Raw genomic sequence first — 16,964 nt, forward strand, 5'->3', positions numbered from 1 at the left:
TGTTAGTCTGCCAGTTCATGCTGAGTTTCAGAGCTCCTGGCCATACTATTTTATATTTATCCTCAGTTATTCAGCCTTGCTTTTTTGTTCCCCACTTGACTTTATTTTTTAATCAACTCTGTGGATAAGTTCACTGGGCTTCCACTTCTGTCTCTAGACAACTAATTCACTTTTAGTTTCTTCCTTATCAGAATCTTTTCTATCTGTGTGTCATCAGAATGCCTTATTTGAGAATTTCTCCTCCCTCTTGGGCCAACCTTTTCTGAAGAATTTAAGGCCCTGAGATTCTACCTTGTCTTTTCTCTGAACTGTTTGAAATAATCTATTTCCAAATCTAGAACACATATCCAAACATACTTGACTTTCCTTTCTTTCTCTGTCATAAGATGGAATGGTTACTCTTCCTTCAGAGGTTCCCAGCATTCCTACTTCAACAACTTGGTCCTTCTTGTTGGTCAGGATCAAACCTGGCAGAAATTTTGAATACAGCTATAGTAATAAAGATCCAAGAAGAATAATGGGTCCTTTGACAATCCCCACTTTCCCAGAGAACAGTGCCTTTTCCCTCTGGTTGAGGGTGTGAGGCATTGGCCCAGTGGAAACCACAGAAAACTCACCATCCTTCAGGCACTTGCATGTTTTTATTCCTCAGAGTGTACACCCTGCTCTGCCTTCTTTCTTCCCTGACCAGTTTCGACTGAACTCTCTTCAGTGTGTCAGGGAGGGAAATAGCTGTTGCTATGTAGTCACCATTTGGGCATCTTGGCTGCCCAAGATGTTTGAAGAGTGTCTTAGAGTTTCCCAAGTGCCAGTTTCCTGGGACCTTACTAACATTATAAATGTCGGGGCACGAGCACTTTAGATTAAAGAGGCTAATTGTCTTCTCCTTCACTCTGTTAAAGTACTTCTTTGTCATTACCAGAGCTTGGTAGTAGCAGGGGAGCATTTTTTGTTTTATGGCACAAAAGGCGTGGGTGCTCAGGGATGCAGATGGTAGAAGCTGTAAATGACCACACAAGTGGCCCAGCTGTGCCCATGCCCTTGGGTTAACTGCTTTCCCAACTTGGAAGCAGTTTGACTGATAAATCAACACCAAGAATTTTCTTGTGTTTGCAATCATATCTTTCCCTTTTCCTGCAACTTGTAGCTGAATCGAGATTCCCATGTAAATCTTGAGCAGGAGTTCTTAGTATGGGTGGTTGTAAACTTGTTTTTAAAAAAATATTTTATGATTGTATTTCTCTTTTTTTAAACCCTTACCTTCTGTCTTAGTATCGATTCTAATATAGAAGAGTAATAAGGGCTAGGCAGTCCAGGTTAAGTGACTTGCCCAAGGTCACAGAGCTAGGAAGTGTCTGAGGCCAGATTTGAACCCATGTCCTCCCAACTCAAGGTGTGTTTCTCTATTCAGTGTGCTACCTTTCTGTTCCTACCCCAGTTGTAGTATAATTAGTTTCTTTCATATATATATATATATATATATATATATATATTTTAAATATTCTGAGAATGGATTCATAGGATTCACTAGATTGCCCTAGATGTCTGTGATACTGAAAAGCTTAACCCCTGGTACAGAGTAGAGAAGAGGTCTTAGAACAGAGCCCTGGGGAATATAGGGTAAGAAATGGATGATGATCAGTCAAAGGATACTGAGAAGTAATAGACAGACAGGGAGGAGGAGAACCAAGAAAGAGCAATGTCATAAAAACCCAGAGAGGAAAGAGTATCCAAGAAGAAAAGGTAGTCAATGTTGTCAGATACTTCATAGAGAAAAGGTCATAAAATCTGGCAATTAAAATATCATTAATAACTTTGAAGGAAGAGTCTCAGTGAGTGATGAGATCAGAAGCAAATTGCAAAGGGTTAAAAAGTGAAGGAGAGGAAAGAAAATGAAGGCAGAAAGTACAGGGAAGCTATTCTCAGAGTTTGGCTATAAAAGAGGAGAGACATAGGATGGAGGAGACCTAGGAATGTTTTTAGGAGTAATGAAAAAACCAAGTCCAAAGGGAGAGATTGAAGATTGAAGAAGAAAGAAGTGATTGAAGGGGCAGTAGATTGGAAGGAGATAGGATCGGGGGTAAAGGTAGAGGAGTTGACCTCCTTGAAGTGTACTGTCTTTTCATCAGAAACTAGAATAGAAGAGGAGAAAATAGGCGATGATATCAAGTCTGTGATGTAGTGTGGGTGAGAGCAGGGAACTCAAGTTGAATGAGTAAAATATGAGATTAGGGATTTTGCTGAGAAAAAGACAGAGAATGATACAAAACATTTAAGGAAAGAAAGAAAAGTTTAGAATAGCTACAGTGGACAATCTGATATGATACAGAAAGTTAGTTACTGAAGAGTACAGGCATTGCCTTACTGCAGTGAGGGCCCAATTGAGATAAGATAACATAGCTTTGTAGGATTCAGTTAGCAGAGTTGGTGACTTCTTCTAGCACCATCTAACATGCTATGACCAGGATCAGTAGAGGTTGATGTTGGGGATGATCTATGGCTGGGATTGACAAGATAAGAGCAGTGGTAGGGCAAGAGGGCAAGGAATTCAAGAGAAGAGGATGATGTAATGTTGATTTGGTTAGATGTAATACCAAGACTAAGAAGAGAGACAAATGAAGCTAGAGCAGGAAGGAGGGCTCGGGAGAGCTCTGAGAGGTGGAGAGATTAGAAATCACAATGAGAATGAAGAATGATTTTAGGAGGAATAAGACATAGGAGGAGAAATAGAATGGAAAGGAGATTAGGGTCAGAGGAATCTCAGAATCCTGAGTCATGGAAGTCAAGCACTTATCTTCTTAGTGGTATGGAATGAAAGAGAGAGGGTTGACAGGAGATTGTTGCCTCTGCCTTGGGCTATGTATGGCTTCTTATGCTGGGGACTCCATAACTGTGGGTTGATTATGCTATAATTATCAAGATACAACATTTTATGAAGGGCTGAGAAGCTCTTTGCCATACAGAGGATTTGATATGGATATTTTCCTCAATATATTAGATCCCAGGAGCTTTTTATAACAGTTGCTATTCAGAGTAACCTCTGAATTATTCTTGTCATTCTGGCCTTCTTATTCATATAAAGCAAAATAAGGAGGTGCTTGTTCACTAGAGATGTTCACCATTGTCAAAGACAATGTCTCAACACAAACAGAGCCTAGATGGAAGAAGGCTTCTTTATATGCATAAGAATTTGCAGATTGGTGGTGTCAAACTCAAATAGAGATGGCTCTTTGTTAGAAAAAAACCCCAAATTAACATTATCACTGTTGCATTATATTTTCTTTATTTTGTTAAACATTTCCCAGCTACACTTTAATCTGGTTCTTCTGTACTTGAGAGTTTTTGTGGGCCTGTGAGTTTGACACCTCTGTTCTAGATGTTCCTGGTTTGCTGGTGATAATGTGCTGATTACATCAAACCCAGAACACTGTAGGGATTCTCCAATGAGATCAAATATTATGCAGAAAAGATCAATTTAATGATGCATACAAAATGGACTAGATGATGAATACCAGACGTCTATACTGGGTACTGCTAGATGAATAGTGCATTAAGTTAGTACATCAGTACATATATCTGTGATCTGGAATAGGCAAATAGGCACTGAGGATAGACAATGAATTGACCACCAAACTGATTATGAGAAAGGTTCACTGACTGGATTGTATTTAGGAAATTGTTTCATGTTTTTAATGATCCCTTGATAGTCCTTAGTGCCAAGACATATTCTTTAAAAATAAATTTTATGTCACATTTCTCAGTGTATTCTTCCTTCTCAGAAGGCTATCTGTTATAGAAACAAAAGAATAAAAAAGAGAAAATGAACACAGGTTAGCAAAACTAATATATTGATAAAGCCTTTTATTATATGCAGTGCTTTTCCAAAAAAAGCAGGGAGAGGTACCTACCCATATCTCTTCTTTGGTGTAAAACTTGGTCATTGCAGTTTCACAGCATTCAATTTGGAATGTTTTGTTGTTCCTTCCATTTACATAATTTTAATCATTGTATATAGTAATTCCTTGCTTCTTCGTACTTTATATCAGTTCATATAAGTCTTTCCAAATCTTTCTGTGGTCATCATATTAGTCTTTTTTTTTTTTAGAGTAGAGTAATGTTCTATTACCTTCATGTATCACATCCTGCCTAGCTCTTCCATGGTCAAAGGTCATACACAATTTTTTCCCCAGATGATTATTTCCCTTCTTATCCTAGCTGCATTAATTTTATTCTTGCAAAAGCTTTTCAGTTTCATATAATTGAAATTATATAGTTTATCTTTTGTAGTTGTACCTATCCCTGTTTGATTAAGAATTCACCCCAGATATTGCATCTGTTTTTCTTCTAAATTTTTAAGGTATGATCATTAATATTTAGGTCACATAACCCTTTTGAATTTATTTTCGTTTACACCATAAGTTGTTGATCTAAACCTTATTTCTGCCAAACTATTTTCTAGTTTTCCTAGGAATGCTTTTTAAATAGAGAGTTCTTCCCTGGGGAATTTATGTTTGGGGGCTTATCCAAAACTGGGTTACTGTGTTCAAGTATTTTTCATTCTCATTATCTAGCCTATTCTAATAGTCAGTTATATAGACCTGTCTTTAAAAAACAAACAAAAAAATGTTCTCCTGGCAGTGCCATATGGTTTCAAATTTTGGAAAACCCTGATTTCTGAGGAATCAAAATTGCAGGTGTCTGAAAGGAAAATGAAGACACATATACCTTCTTACGTGCCTGCCATCTTCTTGTCTGTGACTCAGCACTGGCTGTTCCCTGTGCCCCCCTCCCAATCTGGAATACCTGCCTTCCAACCTCCCAGAACCCTTGATTTTCTTTAAGACTCAGTTTAGGTGTTGCCTTCCTACAGCACATAAAACATTTTCTGATTCTTCCCTGGCTTTTTCCTAGAGTCTTCCTCCCTTCAAAATTACCTTGTATCCAGTAGGTGGCACAGTGATAGAGAACTGGGCTTGGAGTCAGGAAGACTCAGATTCAAAACTAGCCTCAGATACCATTAGTTGGGTGACCCTGGGCAAATCAATTAACCCTGATTGCCTCAGTTTTTTCAACTGTAAAATGATCTGGAGAACGAAATAGCAAACTACTTCAGTATCTTTGCTAAGAAAATCCCCCAAAGAATCACAGAGTCATACATGACTGAAAAACAACTAAAAAACAAACATCTTAAATATAAAAGGGTTCCAAAAATCTTGGTGTGGTTTTAAACCATTAAAGCCATAGCTTTAATATTTCCCATGTTTCAAGTAATAGCCTCTGCACCATAAACTATCTAAGGGAATGTATGATTGGAAAAGGAAGTAGGCTGGTCACATGGATAGAGGAAGGTATAATTAAAAGGGTAGCCCAGGTATTCTACTGGTGCTTATGATATACGAAAACAGAATCCTAGTGCAGAGGTGTCAAACAGGTGAGCCACATGTAACCCACAGTGTTTCTGAGTGAAGTCCAAATAAGAGTAAATTGTAGTTCTTACCTGGTTTTAATATGTTAATATTAATGTATTGATATATGTAGATATATATTATATATACATATATAATGATCAAAATATTTTGAGAGACTGATTTTGTGTAAGAATATCAGTTTATTGATTAGGCTAGCATATAACCAATAGATTGATAGGTCAGTGGCCTCCTCAATGACTAAAGATCCCACAGGTCCCTAGACAGATCTATAAATACAATTTTGAGAGCTCATTATTGAGCCCCTCTTTTGAAAATGCCAAGCCATCTCTAATTGGTAAATTGCTAATTAGGAGGTGGTCCATTAGAGTTTTAACCCCCCCACCCTCATAACTGATGGGGGTCACTGGTCAGGAAGAGAATCATTGTCTCCTTTTACCTATTAACCAGGTTTTGTTCAAAGGAAAGCATTCCTTGAAATTGCTAAGAGCAAAGAAAATACAAAGTCCATGAACTAGTTGGAGCCTGTGATCCTATATCTTGACACAGGAATTCTCTCTCTACTACATAGAAATTCCTTCTAATCCAAGACGTGTGTGTGTGTGTGTGTGTGTGACACACACACACACACAAAAGTTTCTAAGTCAATATGTAACCTGAAGGATCCTCATATATGGTTTAGTGGTCTCTCTTTCTAATTGCGTTTGACCCCAATACCCTGGAAGAAATTGTCCAGTATGTTAGGTGGATCCTCTAGAGAAAGTCTGTGAAAGAACACAGACAATAATGTCACGGTATGTTGGAACTGGGATTTGTGCAGATAGAGGGGACACCCACATCATTAATATCATAGCTAGTCAAGAGAGAGCTGGTGATGGATTGGCAGCATTCAGACCGTGTAGTAGCCTCTTCTCTGTGTGAGAGATGGGAAATTGGCCTTGGACATGGCACCCAAGGGCAGAATAAATTGAAATAGAATATCAGAGCTGGAAAGGGCCTTGGAGAATAGAATGCTAAAACAAAATATGTTAGCATTGGAAGGGACTTCACAATTCAGGATGTTACAACAGACATCAGAAAATGTTAGAGCTGGAAAGGACCTTGGGACAAAATGTTAGAACATAGACTACAGAATGTTAAGAGTTGGAAAGGGTCTGAGAACAAAGAATGTTAGGACACAGAACATAAGCACTTAGAAAATCCATAGAACATAGAATGTTAGACCTGGAAAAGGACCATCAGAGAACCATAATTTGATATAGTCTCCTAGTTCTACTAAGGAGGAAACTAAGGCACAGGAGAAGTGACATGCTCCAAGGACACACAGTCAGTGGCACTAACTGGGATTAAGATCCAGGGTTCTCTACTATATTAGGCTTCCATATATATATATATAATAGATAAGGTAATAAAGAAAAGAAAAGGGAGGAAGATGCATTTCCCTTCTCTAATCAGGTATTGTTTCCTCAGTTCTGTGTCTGACTCCATCTCCTTCCTTCTTGTTGGGGCCCCAGTAGGATTAGAAATGAACAGAAGTCTTTGACCTGGGCGCCGTCTCCATCCCCAGTTGCAGGCAGCTGGTGCTGGGCTACTCTCTAGGTTAGCTCTGCAATCCCAGCTATGTTGTCCTTCATCAGGCTCAAGAAGCATTTTTTTTAAAGTTTACTGACTTTCTTCCCCACAGGGACTGGGGCTTGCGAAAATGTTCACTGCTTTGCTCTTCTGTTATTTTGCTCGGAGGAATACTTGTATTGCAGAAAAGCAGCTTTAGTTGAACCATCATCACCTGCTTCTATATTTTCGTTGACATATTAATGCATTCTCAGAGATGTTAATCTTCAGACGCATCCCCGGTGAGAACAGATGTGGTATATCATGTTTGTTCGCACTTTCAGCCTGCTCTCTGTATTTTACCTGTTTCCTTCCATCATTATTCAATGATTATTATAAATGAACACTTTCGAAAAGTTCACCTCCCTGCTTTGGTCATGTACTAAATCATCATCATGTCACAGCAGTTTGTCTTTCTCAGTGTGTGCCTGATGGTGCCTGTTGTACTCCAGAGCAAATTGTCCAGTCACTCATGTTCCCTAGCAGGGACTGGGTCGTATTTATCTTTGTATCTTCTCTGGCACAGTGAGCCACACACCGTGGGTCAGTGTTTGTCGAATGAATGATAGAATCTTAGAATTGGAAGAGAACTTTGGACATAGGAGAGGAAAGAATCTTAGAGCATAGCATATTAGAACATAGAAAATAGAATGTCGAAGCTAAAAGAAACTGTAAAATAGAGGTATCAAACAAAGCATGTGACTCACAGGACTCCCACCTGCAGCCCAGACCAGATTCAAATGTGATTGGGGAATACTTAGAATTTTTTTTAAAAAGGACAATAAAACTTAGATAATATTACATTTTTAAACTAAGTCAATATGCAGCCTGCAGGGATCCTTAGGCACAGATTAGTGGGTCCCCTGTTTCTGTTTGAGTGTGATGCCACTGCTGTAGAATAAAGAATGTTAGGCTATTAGAATAGCAGAGCTAGAAGGGATCTTAGCACATAGAATGTGAAACCATAGAAAATAGAATGTCAGAGCTGGGAGAACACATAGAACATAGAAAATCATTACCAAAAGGAACCTTATAATGTAGAATTGTGTTCCAGAATGTGGCCTAGAGGGAAACTTTCATTAATTTGAGATGCATTTCTTATTAGCTTTTTAGTCACAAAGTTTTTCCCTAATTTTCCCTGCCTGCCTAGACCAGGTGTACAGTAGCAGGTTTGGATCAGTTAATGATCATGATTGTAAGAAATTTACACAGCATATAGACACATATATCTCTGATCATGCTTCCCACTATTGGAAAATCTTTGACACAATTGACATCACATAGAATAGTGGAGCTGGAAGGAACCTACAGTACAAGAACTGAAGGGCACCTTAGAGTGGGGCAGCCTAGTGTGTACTTCTCTCCTCTCCCCATCTTGACTCTTCTTTTGTGACTTTCATCATCCCTACCCACAATTTCCATCTCTAGAGGCAATCATTTTTTTCTCTTGCTTGCCTAGAGTTTTTAAAATGTATAATGCTGGGGTACCTTACTTTATACAGTAGATGTGTCCCTGAAAAATCACAAATTATATTTTGGTTAATTGAATTCTGTCTCCTCTGCTCACCCTTTCTCCTACTCTAGCCTGTTTTCATATTTTCCTACCTCTACCTGTAAGTTTCTGGTAGCTTTCCATCTTTATTCTCATTCTTTCTTCTTCCTTTACTATCTCAACTGAAGAAGTAATCTTCTTCCTTTCAAAAGCCAAACCTTCTAAAGAGTTTTGGAGTCCAAAAATTTCCCTCTGGGCCTAATTAGTAACCTTGGGTAGTCCCTTAACCTCCCTGAGTCTTGGGGCCCTCATCTGTAAAATAAGGAGTTTAGATTAGATGGTCTCTGAGGGTCTTTTTTTTTTTAATATATTTTATTTGATCATTTCCAAGCATTATTCGTTAAAGACATAGATCATTTTCTTTTCCTCCCCTCCACCCCCCATAGCCGACGCGTAAGTCCACTGGGCATTAGATGTTTTCTTGGTTTGAACCCATTGCTTTGTTGATAGTATTTGCATTAGAGTGTTCATTTAGAGTCTATCCTCTGTCATGTCCCCTCAACCTCTGTATTCAGGCAGTTGCTTTTCCTCGGTGTTTCCACTTCCATAGTTTATCCTTTGCTTATGAATGGTGTTTTTTTCTTCTGGATCCCTGCAAATTGTTCAGGGACATTACACCACCATTTATGGAGAAGTCCATTACGTTCGATTATACCACAGTGTATTAGTCTCTGTGTACAATGTTCTCCTGGTTCTGCTCCTCTCGCTCTGCATCACTTCCTGGAAGTTGTTCCAGTCTCCATGGAACTCCTCCACTTTATTATTCCTTTTAGCACAATAGTATTCCATCACCAACATATACCACAGTTTGTTCAGCCATTCCCCAATTGATGGGCATCCCCTCGTTTTCCAGTTTTGGGCCACCACAAAGAGCGCAGCTATGAATATTTTTGTACAAGTCTTTTTGTCCATTATCTCTGAGGGTCTTTTTAAAAAAAAACTCTTTTAAAGACTCTCATAATAATCCTGATTCATCTCTAGTACCTTGAGTATCTTCCTATATAAGTAGTGTATGCCCCCCCAGTAGAATGTAGGATGCCCTTGAAGTGAGGGACTGCTTTTTCTTATCTTTGTATCTCCAGAGTCCAGCAGAGTACTTAACCTAATCGAATCACTCTTTGCTGGCCTTTCTCTCATGGCTGTCAAACATGCACAGATCTTGTCTCACCATGTTAAAGTTTACTTTACCCTTCTCCCCATTCCAACTTTTGTTTCTTTCCTATCCACACATATCTTTCAAGTGAATATTCTATACTTGTAGCCCCCTCCTTTACCTTACCACCTGTCCCTTCATTTCTTAAGAGTCTTCACTCTGAGATTGAAACTGCTCACTTCAAGGACCCTAAAAACACTCTAATCACCAAGTCCAATGGCCATTCTTAGTCCTCTTCTGTGATTTCTCTCAGCCTTAGACATCTTCTATTTCTAGAAATTAGTATGTCCCCACCTTGGTTTTTGTGATTCTTCCTTCCTTATAAAGCACTTGACAAACCTTAAAGTATGATGGTATTTATTATTTATGCCCGACTGTGCCCTCTGTATCCTTTTCTTTTTCTCATCCCATAAATGTAAGTATCCCCAACACTTTAGACTCTGCTCCAGCTCCAGTGCTCTTATCACTGTTAGGGATACTTGTTGGAGTTGATGCATACTTTTCCTTGTGAAAATTGTCTGTCTTCTTGCAGTCTCCCCATAATATTATCTGGTCTTTGATAGACTTGGCTGTGCCTTTAATGTCACAGCAGAGCTAAGAACCTTGACATGAGCTACAGCCAGCATTCTGTACCCAACTTCTGTTTCTTCTCTCTCTCTCTCTCTCTCTCTCTCTCTCTCTCTCTCTCTCTCTCTCTCTCTCTCTCTCTCTCTCTCTCTCTCTCTCTCTCTCTCTCTCTCTCTCTCTCTCTCTCTCTCTTTCCTTCTCTTTTTCTTTTTCCTTCTTTCTCTCATTCCATATAACCTCCTCCTTCCAGTTCTCTACACATACTTCACATTAACTTAAGTCAGTTCAGTTCTCAGCTTCTTTTTACACAAAACACCACAACTACAGCCAACCCATTGTAGTGTCCTATACTGGAGCTTAGCTTCACTTTTACTGAGTTCTCAGACATTTCACATTTTTCTTTCTGTGGTGCATCTCCTTCCCTCCTCTCAAGAATGCAGCTTTAGGGGGTGATAATCAAAGCCTACGATTCTCTGGTGCTTCAATGTTACAAAGTCCTTTATACATATTATCTCTTTATTCTCACAACTATCAGTCAACAGGCATTTATTAGATACTACCATATGTCAAGCATTGTATTAAGTACTGTGGTTACAAGGTTACTATTGAAGATTAAAATAAGAATTTTGTCCTCAAGGATCTTATGTTCTCTGGGAGGAGGGTGAGGGAGGGAGCTATGTGTGTGTATGTATGTATAGATGTATAAAATAAATACAAATTAATGAGGGGTGGGGGCAGAAGGCAGTAGTATCTCTGAGGATCAGCAAAGGGCTTCTGTAGAACTCTGAAGTGAGCTGCATAGGTGAGGAGGCAGCATGTCCCAGGCAGGGGAGCAGCCTGAGCAGTGGCATGGAGGTGGGCACAGTAAGTCACAACAAGAAGGCCAGTTTAGCTGAATTGTAGGAAGTGTAAAGGTATATGTAATTAGGTTAGACAGGCAGGTTGGAGCCAGATGTGAAAGATGTTAAAATGCCAAATAGAGGAGTTTGTATTTAACTTTAGAGGTATTAAGGAGCCACTATAGTTTCAATCAGGGAGTATCATGGTTAGACGAGGAAACCTGGTTAGACATGGTTAGTTCTGGGGGAATCACTTTGAAAGTTATATAGAGGATAGGTTGTAGAGGGAAGGATTTAAGACCGGCATAAGAAGCTATTGAAAGAGCATAAGGGGCTGAACTAAGGTGAATGTTTCTTGCATTGGTCTCAATATACATAATATTTTCCCTCCAAACCTGCTTTGAATTGAACTGTATTTTTGCATGTGGCAGTTTATGACAACTATCTGCCAAGACCTAGAGGGGTTGTGATCTGTATCTGTGCAAAGATTACCCAGCTTTTTGTACCCAACCCTAGAAGTCCTTGAATTATTTAGTAGAGAATGTCTCCTTCCTTGTGTCAAAGTCCCTTGTTTCTAGGGTTCTAGCCAGACACCAAAATTAGATGTACCCCAAACAAGAACTAGGGCAGAGTGACCTGGGGCTTTGCCCATGTGACAGTAAATGTTTCCTCTTTTAAGAAGGAAAGCAGGATTGGCCAGTGAATAGGCAGAGAGAGCCTTTTTTTCTTCTGTGTCAAATGGTAGTGTTGGACATCTTTTAGTTTCTTTCTAGCTTTAACAGATCTTGAGTCCACATTGTTTGGGCTTCGTTTGACTTGACTTCACCTCAGCCTCAGGTTCTGTGAGAGGTAAATGAGATTTCCCCTGCCCACCTTGGACAAGGACCTTCCCTTTCTGGGCCTCACTTTCCTCCTTTATAATGAAAGGGAGTTTGATTAAATGATCCCTAAGGTCCCTTCCAGATCTTATATTTTGTCTTGATCCATGGAACATTTTAGAGGGGATTTGGGGGAAGGAGGATAGGAGGAACTTGCTTCAGCCCGTCTTTTATCCCCAAAGTACCCATTTGCTGCAGGGGTTACCTCTCCTTCCAGTAAACATGTTTCTTCAGTGCTATGTATGAAACAGTGACTACCCTTGGTACTAAATTATCAAGAATAATCATTTAAAGTGAGAAGTTACTAGCCTAGAGTAGCTCTTGTGCCTGGGGGCAACACAGTCCTTGTTCCTCATATATCCTTAGGATCTCTGCCCCCAGGACCAGCATCTGTCCCTACCTCCCCCATTCTTCCAAACCTCATCTCCTAGACTTGGTTTGGGGGAATTACCTCAGACACAAGAATTCCTAGTTATGGCTCTGGGCCTTTCCCCTTCCCTAGCACCCTCCTAGCTCTCTCTCAATGTGGCTCCAGCAGGGATGCTGAATCCTTATGTTGCCTGCCCCTCTTTTCTCTGCCAGCCCAGGACCAGACCAGCAGATTCCAAGAGGCAGCAGAAACAGGCGTATCTTTGTTCAGAAGGTGCGAGGCTGATAAAGCCAGGCAGCTCTGCTGGGCCGGGGCTGCAGGGGGAGGTGGTGTACAGTCCGTGTCTACATTATTTATGAGTGACTGTAAAGGCAGTACCGGAGCTGTGCGGCTGGTGTAGGAATCCACTGGAGAGTTTGTGGCTTCCTGGTAAATGTCAGGCAAGGCTTATTGGACATGACATTTAGAAAATTACCACTTGCAGTCTAGGATCTCCTTTCTTAAATACTTTAATGAGAATTAAACCAATATTATGGCATAAATAATACTCTTCATCTCCCCTTGCAGTCTGGCTGTATCTGTGTCTCCATTTGGGACTTAAAGCTATTGCACTTCTTTTTGGATTTGTCCCCACAGGCCTAGGATTTCCATGGTTATGTGGCCCAGCCAGAGCAGTTTGATGTATGGGGAAGCACTGGATTTAGAGTCATAAGACCTTGGTTTGAAGCCTGTTCCTGTGACTTATTAATGTGATCTTGGGCAAATCACATCCCTTTTCTAAACCTCAGTTTCCTTACCTTTAAATGAAGTGTTTCTAATTCAGTTACAAATCCTATGACCCATAGTAGCTAGGAGAAGAGGAATGGAGGAGTTCTCCCTATCTGTTATTTTTGTTGTTACTACTATTGTTTTTCAAAGTTTCATTGGTTCCCTTTAAAAATAAATACCACAGTCATTTCCTCTTGGACCTCTGTCCCTGAGTCCTTCCTTTTTTTATTGTCCATTTTTATTTAATGAATTAATTTAGGATATTTTGCCATGGTTACATGATTCATGTTCTTTCCTTCCCCTCCTCCCCCCCAGCCGATATGCAGTTCCACTGGGCTTCATATATATCATTGATCAAGACCTATTTCCATATTATTGATAATTGTACTAGTGTGATCATTTAGAGTCTATATCCCTCAATCACATCCCCATCAACCCATGTGATCAAGCAGTTGTTTTTCTTCTATGTTTCTACTCCCACAGTTCTTTCTCTGGGTGTTGATAGCATTCTTTCTCATAAGTCCTTCCAAATTGTCCTAGATCATTGCATTGCTGCAAGTAGAGAAGTCCATTACATTCGATTGTGCCACAGTGTATCAGTCTCTGTGTACAATGTTCTCCAGGTTCTGCTCCTTTCACCCTGCATCAATTCCTAGAGGTGGTTTCAATTCACATGAAATTCCTCCAATTCATTATTCCTTTTAGCACAATAATATTCCATCACTAACAGACACCACAATTTGTTCAGCCATTCCCCTCATTTTCCAATTTTGCCACCACAAAAAGTATGAGAGCCCTTCCTTTTAATAACAACAACAAAAGACAGTGAAACAAAACTTATCAATAAAGCAACTATATCTTATAGTGGATGCAACATTCCTGTTTCTTTTGGCCTATAATTTATGGCATTTTGGTGTTTTGTAGGCTCTACTGACTAGTGTAGTGGAAAGAGCACTGCCGTGGGAGTCCCAGTCTCAGGATGTCAGAGCTGGAAGGTGCTCATTCCTGAAGCGGGAAATCCCTTCTACAAGCCTCTACTGGAGGGTCTCCAGTGATGGGGAACTTAATGCTCCTGAGCTAGTTTGTCCTCCCTTAGAAAAGTTCTCATAGATACCCCAAATCTCTCCCTGCAGTTTCCACCACCATTCCTATTTCTGCCCTTTGAGGTCAAGCAGAGCAAGTCTTATCATCCATTTAGAAGATAGCCCATAGAGTCACAGGATCATAGATTTATCACTCTGAGGCCATCTTGGCTGACTCCATTGTTTTATGGATGAGGAGACCTGTGTCAAGGAGGTTAGGTAACTCACCCAAGGTCTCATAGGTAGGAACCATCAGAGACACGATTTGAAGCTGTGTTCTCAAACCTCAAGCCAATGTTCTTCCAGAGAGGAGGAGGCAAGGATGATAGAGTCTTCATTTTTCCAGGCTAAACATTCTCTGCTGTTGCCTTCAAAGCACTCTGAGGTTGCTACTAGATAGAGATCTCAGTGACAGCAACTATATAGGCATCATCCTGGTCTCTAGTCACCTCACCATCCTGGTTTTCCTTTTAATGGTTGTGTTCAGTTCTCTAGTTCTTTTAAGTATCTTGAGGATATCATTGTATTCTTCAGGCTATTTACCCATTGTCTTTCATTTTTCTTTCACTAGGACACAAAGCTATAGTTTGAATAAAATAGTGTATTAAAATAAATGCCACTCTCCTCAAGCCCTCTTCAATTGCTCTCTAAGTTGTGCTTATAGAATGTAGGTTCCAGAAGGTCTTACTAAGCCAGAAACATGTCACACATAAGCTGGCTCACAGATCTTATATCTGCTGTCTAAAGCAGGGCAAAGAAATTTGTCCCTAGAAGGTGAATTTTTTTTAGCCATCGCAATTCATGAATTCATGTTTCACAGCAAAGATTCTTATCCTTTGTTGTATCATGGACCTCTTTGGTAGTCTGCTAAAGCATAGAAATGCCTTCTCAGAGTAAGATTTTTTTTTAAACCCTTACCTTCCATCTTGGAGTCAATACTGTGTATTGGCTCCAAGGCAGAAGAGTGGTAAGGGCTAGGCAATGGGGGTCAAGTGACTTGCCCAGGGTCACACAGCTGGGAAGTGTCTGAGGCCAGATTTGAACCTAGGACCTCCCGTCTTTAGGACTGGCTCTCAATCCACTGAGCTACCCAGCTGCCCCCTCAGAGTAAGATTTTAAAAGAGTAAAATAAAATATATAGGATTTCAAAGGAAATTATTTGTACTGAGATATTGTTATAAAATTTGTTTTAAAAAAAGCCTAGTTCATATACCCCAGATTAAGAGCCCCATAGTCCTTGAAAGGGTTGGGATTCGCCCAGTAGAAAGGGTGAAGTCAACAGATATTGCTGTATTGTGTTAAGTGTAGAGTAGTTCCAGGGATGTACTAGCCAGAACACCAAGAGGGACTCAAGAAGGAAAGAGAGAGAGATTTCCCAAATGAAAGGACCACCAGAGAAGCCTTCTTGGAAAGTGTGGCCTTCAATGAGCTGGACCTTGTAGAGGGTGAAGATGTCAACAACTGCTATTGGTCTGAACATCTATTGAATCAGATAACAAGCCTGGCAGTGACATTATTCATGAAACTCAGGCCAGAGGCAGTAAGTTGGCATCCACGCTAAGTCGAGGAGAGAAAAAGAGATGGAAGCTGCTGTTGACACTGCATGAGCTATAGAGATGCCCACTGCCTGCACACACTGTTCCTTGATGAACTTCTGCCAATAAGGTCCCAGTTTACAGTTTGAGGATTATAAGCAGCTTCCTGCCAGGGCTGGCTGGTGCCTGAGAATGCCACATATCATCTTACTGCTCCCAAGCACTTCCCTGGCAGGCATTCCTATCAGAGAAGGCCAACCTGCATTCCATGGTATCCAAGTGTCCTTTGCCAGGCAGAGTGGTGAGTTCTGTTTGGTTTACTCTTAGTCCCTGAGCTGTTGAAATTCAGGATCCTGGCTAATGCCTAAAAGCTTAGGACATACTTAGTCGTAGCAAGTTAGAACAGGAAGAGATCTTAGAACATCAACTAGAAGGGCTGGAAGGGACTTGAGGGATCACCTAGTCTGAACCCATGATTTTACTGATGAGGGAACTGACCCAGAGAGAAGTTACTTGCCAAAGGTTGTGTAGCTTATAAATGTCAGAGCCAAGACTTGGTTTTGAACCTCAGTCCCTCAATAGCTAGTCAGTGCACTTTCCATTGTACTAGACTTCTGAGTCTATGGTTCCTTTGGAAAAAAAAATATTTGTTGGAGGTGGAGGAATGGTGACTCTTGAATTTGTTCATTGACCATCACATAGAAACTCATGTTTTTGGAAAATCAGTCTACCTACCTACCTGCCTTTCTATAAACACACCCTTTAGTTAATCTCCCCCACAGAAGTGTCCTTTTATTACTTAAGGGAAGATATCCTCAACATTTGTTGTTTTGAGGCATTAAATATGTTTCACAAGGTAATTACGGAGATTAATGCTAATTATAATTGGTGTCCATTGAAGAATGTCAAATCTATTTAAGCGTGTTTTTCATAATGGTTGTTAATTAGTGGATTGTAGGAGGCTTCAACACACACACAAGGAGTAAAATGGTAATGGCTGGGCAGATCTGGCTTCTCTGTACGGTTGATAGAGATAGGATAGGATCAGCAGGTGACTTAACCTGAATAGTTTTTTTAAAAACTAGAAATTATATGCTGCTTTATGGTGTATGAGGTATTCTCATGATTTGCCTCATCTCACCAAGATAAAACAAAAATAAAACCTGGGTTCGATTCCCCAACC

At 40.1% G+C, this 16,964-nt stretch overlaps 1 protein-coding gene across 2 annotated transcripts in view; it reads left to right on the top strand.

Moving 5' to 3' along the window:
* Positions 1–16,964, top strand: part of NEK6 (NIMA related kinase 6) — a 127,336-nt gene that overhangs the window by 73,771 nt on the left and 36,601 nt on the right. The gene's annotated exons all lie outside the window — the stretch shown is intronic.

Source organism: Monodelphis domestica, chromosome 1 (assembly GCF_027887165.1).
Source record: "Monodelphis domestica isolate mMonDom1 chromosome 1, mMonDom1.pri, whole genome shotgun sequence".
NCBI classification, from domain to species: Eukaryota; Metazoa; Chordata; class Mammalia; order Didelphimorphia; family Didelphidae; genus Monodelphis; species Monodelphis domestica.